The following is an 11,441-nucleotide window of genomic DNA, read 5'->3' on the forward strand; positions in this document are numbered from 1 at the left end:
TTAAAAACTTTTATCTTGAGTAAAGATGTTGCAGAAATTTCTTACAGGGCTTATTATTTTTAAAGTACTTTTTGATCATTAAAGACATAACAGCTCGATGATGGTAGTGCACACTTTTAATCCCAGCACTTGGCAGGCAGAGATAGGCAGATCTCTGTGAGTTCAAGGCCAGTCTGGACTACAGAGTGAGTTCCAGGACAGCCAGGGCTGTTACAAGGAGCAACCCTGTCTCAAAAACAAAAACAAACAAACAAAAGATGCAACATGAATCCATTAAAAAAAACACTGTCTGATACATTAACACACATATATGCCTACATATATAATAGTTGCATCTTTGTGTATAATCCTAGGACTTTTTTGATGAACATTCATTATAAAGTCAGATTTTATAATGACAATTTTATTCAATTTTATTGTATTTGACCATATACACTCCCTACTACCTTTTCCAGCTGCCTCTTATCCCAACTAGTCTCTTTTTTTTCCCAATGGAAGAACAAACAGTATGGAAACGAACCAGAAAAGAAGAAAGATTGCAGGAATCAGCAAATATCTCTCAAAAATAACCCTAAGTGTTAAATTTTTGCTCTTAACTTCAAGGTACCAAGTTCAGCAAGCCACCTCATGCCTCAGACCTTTCCTTCCTCTTTCCCTTTGAAGTTGTCTTTACTCTTACTTTTCCCAGGCCTTGAAAATTCAAAGTCTGCTTTAGCTCTGTACCTAAACCTGTTCTTACTGATGACCAATTCCATTGTGAGCCAATCCTCTCTATTTTAAAACAGGACTAATATACTGATGGTCCCCAGATTCATGTCTTTATTCTATGTCATGTTGCTCGTCCAAAATTTATCACCAAGTGCCTACTTTCATTGGCTGATGTATAACAGCATCAAACTTAGGACCATCAAGATGGCTCCTTGTTGCTAAGACAAATGATCTGGTTGGTTTCCCCACCTGGATGATGCAGGAGTAAACCAACTTCTATATTTGTCCTCTTACCTACGTACCTGGGCTGTAACATATGTGTGTGCACAATAGAGAAATTATGGGAGATTAAGAAAGGAAAAGAGCCACTCACCCTAAAGTCTGACTGAGTTTCTTGCCAGAAGAGAAGCAAGAATTCTGGCACAATTAATGGCATTGGCTGTAAAGGCTGCCGGCAGAGAGTCCATATTCCTTTCATATATGGACAGTTCTTGTTAATGTCACTATGAAGTAGACCTAAGACCTGAATGTTCATGACTTAGGCAAGTGCCTGAGTCCTTTCCCCAGACATAATCTGAGAATTTATAGCAAGGCTTTTTTTGTTTTGGTTTTGTTTTGTTTTGTTTTGTGCTTACAGAAAAGATAGCCTATCTTCCTGCATTCCTGTGAACCAAACTTTTCCCTTCTCAAGTATAATCCTACCCAGTAGCCCTCCAAAACCATCTAATGATCTCATTTGTATTTCTTAGCAACCTTTCAGAGATAATCATTTCAAGCCCCACCAAAATCCTGTATTGGCTATTGTAAAACAACAAGCAAAGAAAAATAAGACAATGACCTGTTCCCCCATTCCAGGAGCCCAGACTCATACTTGGATGTGCCTTACTTTCTGTAATTCCTCCTTGAAGGCCTACACCCATGTTCTCAGGTGTGCCAAGCCCTTCCTCATGAGTGCCTGACTTTCTCTTAGCCCTTATGTTTGGAGTCTGCGTTAAAACATCTTTGTTAAATACTGCTTATGCTCCACCCGTAGCGTGGTGAAAATGGCCAACTGACTTAGAACAGAAACCAAAGATACAGGTAGACGCCAGATTCAAAATTGCCACTCAGAGTAATAAGGCTTTGCAAAGGGCAATAAGAGGCTAATTCTGAGCAGAGTGCATCAGCTTGAGTGCATCAACTTACTGGCCAGTGCTGATATTAAATGCCTGCATTCATTTTGGCATTAAGAATGGCTGAGGAGGGGTATCAGATATTCAAATATCTAGAGCAGAGGCTGCTGCATTTGTTTGTTTTGCCTGTGTACATATTAGCCTAGGTGGGGGGTGGCACATGTCTACAGGAGGCTAGTATTTTTTTCTCTACTATAAATTGTATGCATTCATTTATTCAACCTGTAGTCATTTGACTGCTTATTAAATATAATAAAATAGCTCTAAGCCAAGCACTGCTTAGGTCCTTGCTTTCAGTAAATTTTATTTTGATCATGACTTTTTATTGATTGGTTTATTTACTTAGTTCTTTTGCTATTGTGCATACATGAAGGACATGTGTGTGTGTGTGTGTGTGTGTGTGTGTGTGTGTGTGTGTGTGTGTATGAAGAAGATGTGTCTGTTTATATGAAGAATACATGTATGTGTACATGAAGAAGCTGTGCATTTATACATGGAGAAGATGCATGTGTACATGAAGAAGGTGTGTTCCATATGCAGACTTGGGGACTAAAGGATCATGCTGAGTGTCTTTCTCTGGTACTCTTGGATTCATTTCTTTGGTATAAGGCCCTCTGCTGAACCTCATTTGAGGCTGAAGTCCAGCAAGTCCTGGCTATCCTATCTCCACATCCTAAACCACTAATGTTACAACAGGAGTGTGTGCTGCTACTGGCTTTTTTTTTTGTGGGTGCTGAGTGTTTTTCTTGCCATTCACTTCACATTAAAATAGTCACCATATTTCCTCTGGAAAGAAATGAAAATGACTTATTTACTTGTCTGTATTTCTATGTGATATATGAAAGGGATTCCTGAAAAAAAAAATAGAGAGTGTTAAAGGTCACTGAAAATGAGGAAGAACAATCCATAAATGTCAACCTGAGAAATCAAAGTTTGTAGTTCAGGTTAACACACCAAGATATTTTTTTTTTTAATCAGAGTACTGCACTGTAAAGGAATTGAGCAACATATCAATTACATTCATAGAGTCTTCCTTCCCTCATTATTTTTGGTGTCATAGACTTAAAAAAATAGTTAGGAGGAATAAATGTCGGGGAAGATGAGAATCAGGAAAACAAATTTTTCATAAATGGCTAGTGTGAAAGATTCTCTTGGTTGGCTTGTGCTGATGGAGGTAAGCAGTGCCTGACCAAGAGCAAATTTACACCATGAGTGAACCCGTTAGGATTCTGATTGTGTTCCCTTAGGAGTCTCTATTACCACATTCTACATCTCTATGTGTCTCCCTCTCCCTCACATTGATACACAGGTAAAATGACTTTGACATGCAGCTTAAAGACAGTCTAGTATGTAAGCAAGGTACCACAACTAGAGCATCTGTAGAGTGCCTCCTTATCTATTTTGATGTCCAGATTTCACACAGCAGCTTGGTTTGGCTCCTGCTCAGAATGTTCCACCACCAACCACGTGGAAGAAGCTTCTGTCCCTCACACTGCCTGAGCACAGTGGTCTTCAGTACCATTTATTCTTTGTTGCAGCTCAGTTTCAAAATGAAATTTAGTCATCAACAGCAGAATTTGCTGTTGATTCCAAATCTAGGTGATTCTTAGACACTGGGGGGTCTTGGAGGCCCCAAGGGAACTTCTCAGTATCCTTCTTTGTAGACATTGAAATGACAGATATTTGTGGTTATAGTTGGAGCTGATCTAATGACAGAGTATTTGGATTACAGACCAGCTCTGCCTAGAATATAAAAGCTGGCCTCCCCTTCTATTTTCTTGTTGTTCTCAACTGTCACCAAGTATGAAAAGACTCCAATTCACCTGCTCTCAAGTGCATACACTCTTCTGAGCATTGGGGACACTTGAGCAATAAGAGACTATTGAGAAAAGAATTCCTAAACTAATAATCTACAGCCAGTACTGCAAGGAGTCTCCCATCTGTGGTGTGAAAAGATGATCTTTTCCTCTGTACCAACACAGTTTTGTTTTTTAAGAATTTCTTTTAAAGATTCCATAATTCTTTGGTAATTTATTTTTGGTTGTTGACTGGTACTTTCTCTCACTTTAAAATGTCTGTCTCATATCTGATCCATGATCTTCCCTCTCTCCTTCTCCCCCACGGGTATTAGCTTATTCTGAAAAGCAAATCGGCAGGTATATCTTTTCCCAAATAGTGTTGGTTGATTCCTTTTTGGCAAGCGTTTCAAAGCAGCCGTGATGGTCTGTCTCACGGGTTTCTGCATTCTTTTCTATTGTGAGATGCTGTTATGAGGATCTTATGTGACATTTTGGGGCTCTAACTATGGAACACCAGAATTTAAACATTAAAACTGTACTTATATACTTTTCTTTGCCTTAGCACTCACTCCATTGCTACTTACCACAGTCTCCCACCACTGGTATCACACGCCTTGTATGTAAGCAAGTCAACTGAAGGCCTTATGGAATGTCCACCTATGGGAAACAGCCACATGCCTGCCTGGCTGGTTAGCAGACTACAGGTGGATCCAACATTCTCTATTCTCCTCCCTCTTTCAATAGACAGAATGATGCAGTAGTATGAGCAATCATAGAAGTCAGCAGGATAGTGAGTTCCTGTTCTTGAATGCATTCTCAGTGTCTACCCTTCACTGTTTGGAGGAAGATGAGGACGACTGTCATTTCCTCTTCCAAAGGCATTTTGCACACCCTATGTGGAGTACTTGTGTGTTGTAACCTACAGAATATGGCCAATTTTGCTGCCTATGAATCAACTTTGATGGTTTTTTTTAATGTCTATCCTGAAAAAGAAAAAAAAGTAAATATTTTTAACAGCTTTTGTTTTCAACTCTGAGAACAACAGTTAACTGTAGAACAGTGTAAATCCTAATTAACATTCTTTATCAAACAGACCCTATCACCATCACCATGGTCTGACTTCATAGCCATTCAGATAATAATAAATATGTAAAAATAAACCAATATAAAACAGCCAGCTGATTAAGAAATTTAAAAATGCTTCCTCAAGAACACCTTAGCTGAGAATGTCTAAAGATGCTAACAAGGCTGAGAGAAGCTGAGTTCTGGGTGGAATGATGTGCAGCTGTAATTAGGCAGAAGAAACAGTGAAACAGTGAAAATTTTCTACATTGAAAACAATACAAGCCCTTGTGAAGAAGGAAGAAGTCTCTGTGGCTATAGCAGAGTTTCACAGAGTAGTATGAGATGGGCTGGAAGTGAATGAAAGAGACATGGTGGTAGATTAAAATAACAGTGATGAGTTGATGTGATTTGTTGGGGAAATAAGTCAAGGTAGCACTAAAGCTTGTTGATGAAGGAGAAATATGCGCTGTCCAAGGAAACCATGGAAATTAAAAATGGCCCTTTGGTTTTTAACTTGATCTTATAATTTATTGAAATGAAGGGATTATGAGAACAGGCTATTTCACCTATTGGTGTTAGTTTGCCAGATCTGCCCTAATAAAACAAAATGCCACAAACTGTGTGGCTTCAATTACAGAAGATACTTCCCCACAGTGTCAGAGATCAAGGTGTTAATAGTGTTGGCTTCTTTGAGGATTCTATCTTGACTTGTGTTGGTGATAGATTTCTGTCTTCCCCAAGAACTGATTGCAACAAAATTACTGCATTTGTAAATCAATTAGTCAAACTGGATTTATACCAATGGCCTCAGTGGTATTCGCTGTGTGTGGGGTTAGGATCCCAGAAATTCAGTTCACAATACCGTTGGTATTAATTTGCATGTCTTTTAGAGAGAGAGATAATAGAGATCTTGGAACCATGGCTTATGTCTCAGTGTTGTCATTTGAGGACAGTGTCAGCCATGAGTTTAATGACAGAATGGGCTATAAAATGAGTTTCAGGCCAGACTAGAAGACAGGATGAAACCCTGTCTCAAAATACCTTTTAATAATGTATGTTTTATGACAATTTTAGGACATTTAGGAAGATATGAAGGGTTCATAGTCATCTTAAATGGATGTCAGTGCATCACACATTATGTAGTGTTGGCTTTCCTCATTTCTCCAGTTGTTAATGTTTTCAATGAAAATCCTTTATATAAAGAATATCCCTGTTATATGAAGCCTAAGTGGACCAGTTTCAATTTCAATGTCATATCATTGGTTCATACATTTCTCTGTCATGGTTATGCTAATGCCTAATACACAAACTATTTTGATGTCAACTCTACCATCATCATGGGTATGATTTTGGCATTCGTGGAGAAACAATCCACCAAAATAACAGTTACAGTGCTTTTGCTGTTCTTACAACCTTTAAATCAGATATACTCCAATCAGTCACTCTAAATGGCTACTACTTTTACCCAACCTGTGCATACATGTAATACAATACAACCATGTATAGTGTATGAACTATGCAAAGATGTCTAATACCAGATCCTAACATTTAAGTTATTTTCCACATCCAGGACAAATGAATTACTTTTTTTAAATTCAATCAACCTATAAGTATTAACTAAACAATGGTAACTACATTATTGGACACTGGCAATGTTCCACACTTGGTCACATATTATATGAATTCACTTCTAATAAAAATAACTACAAAGGTGAAACTATTATCCTCAATTTACAGTTGGGAAAAACCAAAGTAGAAAGACACTGAGTAAGTTGTCCAACATCAGACAGCTTGTGATTATCACCACTGCGCCTAGCACCTAAACAATATGGCCTCAGAGTACATTCTATCATTATACTAAGTCATGATTTCTGTAAGTATAATTATGCACCAAATGAAGTAGGCAGCCTTGAGGTGTGTCTTAATTTATTTTCTGTTGCTGTGATAAAAACACTGACCAAAACCAACTTGAAGAGGAAAGAGTTTATTTGACCTGCAGGATTTGGTTCATTATTGAAACAAGCAAGTCAAGGTAGAAACTCAAGGGAGCAATCCAGAGGCAGAAACCAAGGAGGATTAACCATTGTGCTTTCTCATACACCAAAGGGTTAGAATCTCCCTCAGTGTGCTATGGCTTCCCACATCAATCGTTGGTCAGTAGAAGGTTCCACAAACATGTCCAATTTCTCACTTGAGATCCCTCTTCCTTGGTGACTCTATTTTGTGACAAGGTGACAAAAATGAGGCACCACTAATTACATGCATGCTATTGCCTAACACAAAGAATGACCATTTGCCAGTCAAGCCAGCCTATGGGCCAGAACAGATCTTTTTTTTTTTTTTTTTTTTTTTTTTTGGTTTTTCGAGACAGGGTTTCTCTGTGTAGCTTTGCGCCTTTCCTGGGACTCACTTGGTAGCCCAGGCTGGCCTCGAACTCACAGAGATCCGCCTGGCTCTGCCTCCCGAGTGCTGGGATTAAAGGCGTGCGCCACCACCGCCCGGCCCAGAACAGATCTTTTATCCCTGGCTCAGTCTACCAATTTTCAGTTCTCCGGATTTGGTCAATAGCAAGCTACAGTATAAAAATAAAAAATGTTTTGTTCAGTGTCTTGAAGCTAGGAATTTGTTGAAAGTAGAAGAATAGCAGATGATAATTTTGACTAGACCGTTAGTGTATCTATAACTTCCTCAAGAACGATTCTCACTTACTATCACAGCCAAGTCAGAATTAAATTCAAAAGCAAAGATGGGCTCTGTTTGAAGGAGAAGAAATGCAAGAGCACCCGGAGAAGGAGAGAGTAGGCTGGAGCTGTCCAGTCCCGACACATGAGCAGCATCAACACAGCTGCTTCTTTGCTTCAAGTTAGAACAGGTCCTGGTGCCATGCAGGTGGATTGTGACTCTATCTCCATCCTGCATACATACAGCAGCAGCACTTGGAAGTTAGAAGAGAATTTGGGAGCTCTTAAAGAATTCAGATGTAGGCCAAAGGTAGTCAGAGACTGAACAATGATCTTTTGGAAACAAAATCTGTTGTTGGTGAAATATCTGGCTTAGGAAACAGGTCTGGCAGCAAACCTGTCCTTTAGAACAAGGAATCAGATGCTGAGGACAGCGCGCTTTGGTTTGCAATTAACTCCTTGTGTCTTTCCCATTCATGCTCTCAGGAAATGTATTGATTGACAGTTAATCAAGTTTGTGTCTCTCTGCTGTGCAAAATGGACATTTAAACAACTTAGATTGTTTGGAATAAAGCAGCTGGGAAAATGAGAAGGCATACAGTGAAAGGTAGTTAGCTAAGCAGCAAAGAACTTTGTCTAAGTGAGAAAAAAAGAGTGCAAACTTATGAACAAAGAAGAGAAGACCTAAGTCAGTGCTGAGACCATGGATACGTTTCTTCAATAAATTTAGAGAAGGTGGAGGAGATGTAGAAGTGTTGCAACATTGCAAAGACTGAAACACAGTGGAAGGCTAAAAACATAGGTTCTGCCGGGCAAGGACTCCCCTGGGGATTCAGCTCAACCTGGTAGATTCAGTCCAGGCAGGTCCAGTCCCCTCCTCCCAGGCTGAGCAAAGAGTCCCTGCATAGGCCCCAGGTTCCAAACAGCCAGCTCATGCACTAAGGACAGGTCCCAGTCCCACTGCCTGGATGCCTCTCAAACAGTTCAAGCTAATCAACTGTCTCACTTATCCAGAGGACCTGATCCAGTTGGGGGCTCCTCAGCTATTGGTTCACAGTTCATGTGTTTCCACTAGTTTGGCTATTTGTCCCTGTGCTTTTTCCAATCTTGGTCTCAACAATTCTTGCTCATACAATCCCTCCTCTTTCTCACTGATTGGACTCCTGGAGCTCCACCTGGAGGAGATGGGAATGGGGGTGGGTGGGAGGAGAGAGGACAGGGGAATCTATGGCTGATATGTAAAATTAAATCAAATTATAAAATAAAAAATAAAAAAAGAAAGGTTCTCTTAAATAAAAACAAACAAAAAAAATAGGTTCTGAACACAAAATCCTGGATTTGGCTCAACTTTACCTGTGGAAACATTGGAATTCCACTTAAGGTAGGTTATGACAACCTGTTCTTCTAATTATATTAATTCTTGTGCACTAAAAATACTAGGTATTATTTGTCATTGTCATTAGTAATTTAAAAGAAATAAGGATGAATACAAAAATGTACTGAGAAGTGTATGATGCTAGAACCAGATATTGTAAGTACTGCTACAATTTTAAGCAGTTAAAAAAGTGGTATTGAAACTCTAAATAGAGTGACATAATTTTATACACAGCACACATAAGTTAAATCAGAACAGACCATTAAAAGTACCACTTTGCTCTCTTCCCAGGAGCATGAAAATTAATAAAGTCAAGATTCTCCAATTAGAAGTTGGAAAAGGTGCCTAATGCTCAAAAAGTATTTACAATTAATCTGGGGAGTTTATTTCGATCTTACTGTGTACAATGTCAGAGTCAGAGTAGAGGCTTGAAAAAGAGTTAAATACAAATGGGAGTTTTCTGCTTGCCTGGAGAGGTGGTGCAGCCTTGACCACCTCAGGCTTTCTTTGTGGCTTTCATTGTTTCTTAATATTCTCTCTTCCTGGACTATATTTTATGGAATTTCTTTTCTGTGCTTTGAGAGAAGGGGCAGAGAAGGAAATGACCACACACTGGATAGTTATGCAATTTCAGAGTGCTGTTCTCTGTATTATATTAAGTATTTTGCATTTAATTTTTAGATTAATAGGTCAAATTGCATTTTATTCCAATTATGCAAAGTTGTATTGAAAAAAAATGATGCATGTATCTCATTCTTTTCAGAGGAACTGTGTTAATTGATAAAAATTGCTTTAATAATTTTCAACTGTGTAAACCACATACATGGCATATTGCCATACTAGTTTTATGCCAATCCCAGGCAGAAACAGGCAAGCACAATCATTGAATGCATGTGTTTAAGACAGAAGCACAGTCCACACTAATGGGGAAATAGGGTTAATCCACTAATAGTAAGATTTAGGTTTCTAAAGATATTTATTAGCACAGTAATGAATTTTGCTATAATTAATTGAGATTTTCTTAATATGTTTTTATCTTAAGTATTAAGATCCCATTGGCAAAGTGTGCAAAAGTACTTTCTAACATAAAATGATTTGAGAAGGAAATATTAATTCATACTGGTTAGGTAGTGTTAGTTATGAAGCAATTAAGCCTCTATGCAACTGAAAAACATCTGTCATTCTGCTAATATGATGACACATATATCAGGCAAAATAGCAACTCAATGTTTTTATTTCTGGTAGGTCACTCATTTGTGCAAAGCTTATGTCCCAATTACTAAGTTGTATTCTGAGTCTATTATACTCTTAAGGGAGATTTCTCTGAGAATTCTTTGTAATCGTATTAATGTCACATTTCAAATGCACATACAGTACTATTGCCAAAATGTTTTTGCATTTTGATTTGCAGAGATGGAACAAAAAATAAGTGACAAAGACATTGGTTTTAAAGAAGACACGATTTCTTCAAAAGCTTAAAAAAAAAGAACTATAAAAACCTGTAATAAATTGTCTTACCTTTCTTAGCAGTGTGACACTGAACATTTACATTCCTAGACCGCATCAGTACAGAATGTAAGCATCCCTTTGAAATCAGAATTCTCTCTGGCCTGTCAGATTCTAAGGAGGTAAGGAAAAAAAAAATAAGAGCTAGCTGAGTGGAATGAAATCCGAGAAGGATCATGGGAATTGTAGTCAGTTGTAGCAAGTCAGTTTTGCAAGGAGAGGAGGAAAAGAGGGAAACAGCATAACAGCATTTGAGATGCAGGAATCGTAGCATCTGAACTCACCTGGCCTGGCCTATTGGCAAAACTAGTGCCATGCCTGGATAAATAAAGTAATATGTGTGTGTGTGTGTGTGTGTGTGTGTGTGTGTGTGTGTGTGTGTGTGTATACTATTGCACACAAGCCGTTTTTATTATGCTTCTGTAGCAGGTATCTTGGGAAATGAGTTTGAAAATTCTTCTACTTTCATCTGGAATCTCCATATAGCTTCTTACCTGAGGTGAAATAAAAAATGTTTCATTTCTTCTTCAGACTAAGCATTTCAGTGTAGTTATTCCAATTCTCTAAATTCAGCCCAAAGAAATTCAAAGAAGATTAAAATTCTGGTTAACTTCTGTCCAGATACACAGTGTACTTCATTTGATTTATATTGTTTGTAAATATTTTTAAGAAAAGGAAAAGACTTTTTCAGGCTATGCAATGTGCTTGTGGTTTAAACTAAGCATTATTTGAAACGAGTCAAAATGCTAAAAAAAAATCAAAAACTTATGAAGTAAAAACTTACCGTAAACAAAGGTTAACTTATCATTGAAGAAAGGATTTTTATGAATTCTGTGGAATAGTCACACAGTGATTCTAACACCGACAGTAATGTATAAGGCTACCCTCAGCTTCCTGTGTGTCATCATTTGTCCATTAACTTAGAGCAAATCTTAAATCTATAAACTGGACATGAATACACCGGTTTGCCTTTTACTTAATATTTTCTTCTGCTTCTGCTAACCTTAAATTTATTTAGATCTACAAACACTAGTGTATACAACTATTTACAATACTCAGTGAAGTATCATGCTATACAGGTTTGTGCTATAAGATAAATAGGCTAGATCTCAGAGTCTAAATACACAGTCGACTG

At 38.1% G+C, this 11,441-nt stretch overlaps 1 long non-coding RNA gene across 1 annotated transcript in view; it reads right to left on the reverse strand.

The window, feature by feature from the left end:
* LOC128119721 (uncharacterized) overlaps positions 1 to 10,449 on the reverse strand; it is a 102,617-nt gene extending 92,168 nt beyond the window's left edge. Inside the window, exon 1 of the long non-coding RNA XR_008221640.1 lies at positions 10,319 to 10,449. This is a non-coding gene — a long non-coding RNA (uncharacterized LOC128119721). The remainder of the gene's footprint in view (positions 1 to 10,318) is intronic.
* Between the last annotated feature and the right edge of the window lie 992 nt (positions 10,450 to 11,441).

The sequence above is a fragment of the Peromyscus californicus genome, unplaced genomic scaffold (assembly GCF_007827085.1).
Source record: "Peromyscus californicus insignis strain IS unplaced genomic scaffold, ASM782708v3 Scaffold_24__1_contigs__length_46423439, whole genome shotgun sequence".
Classification (NCBI taxonomy): Eukaryota; Metazoa; Chordata; class Mammalia; order Rodentia; family Cricetidae; genus Peromyscus; species Peromyscus californicus.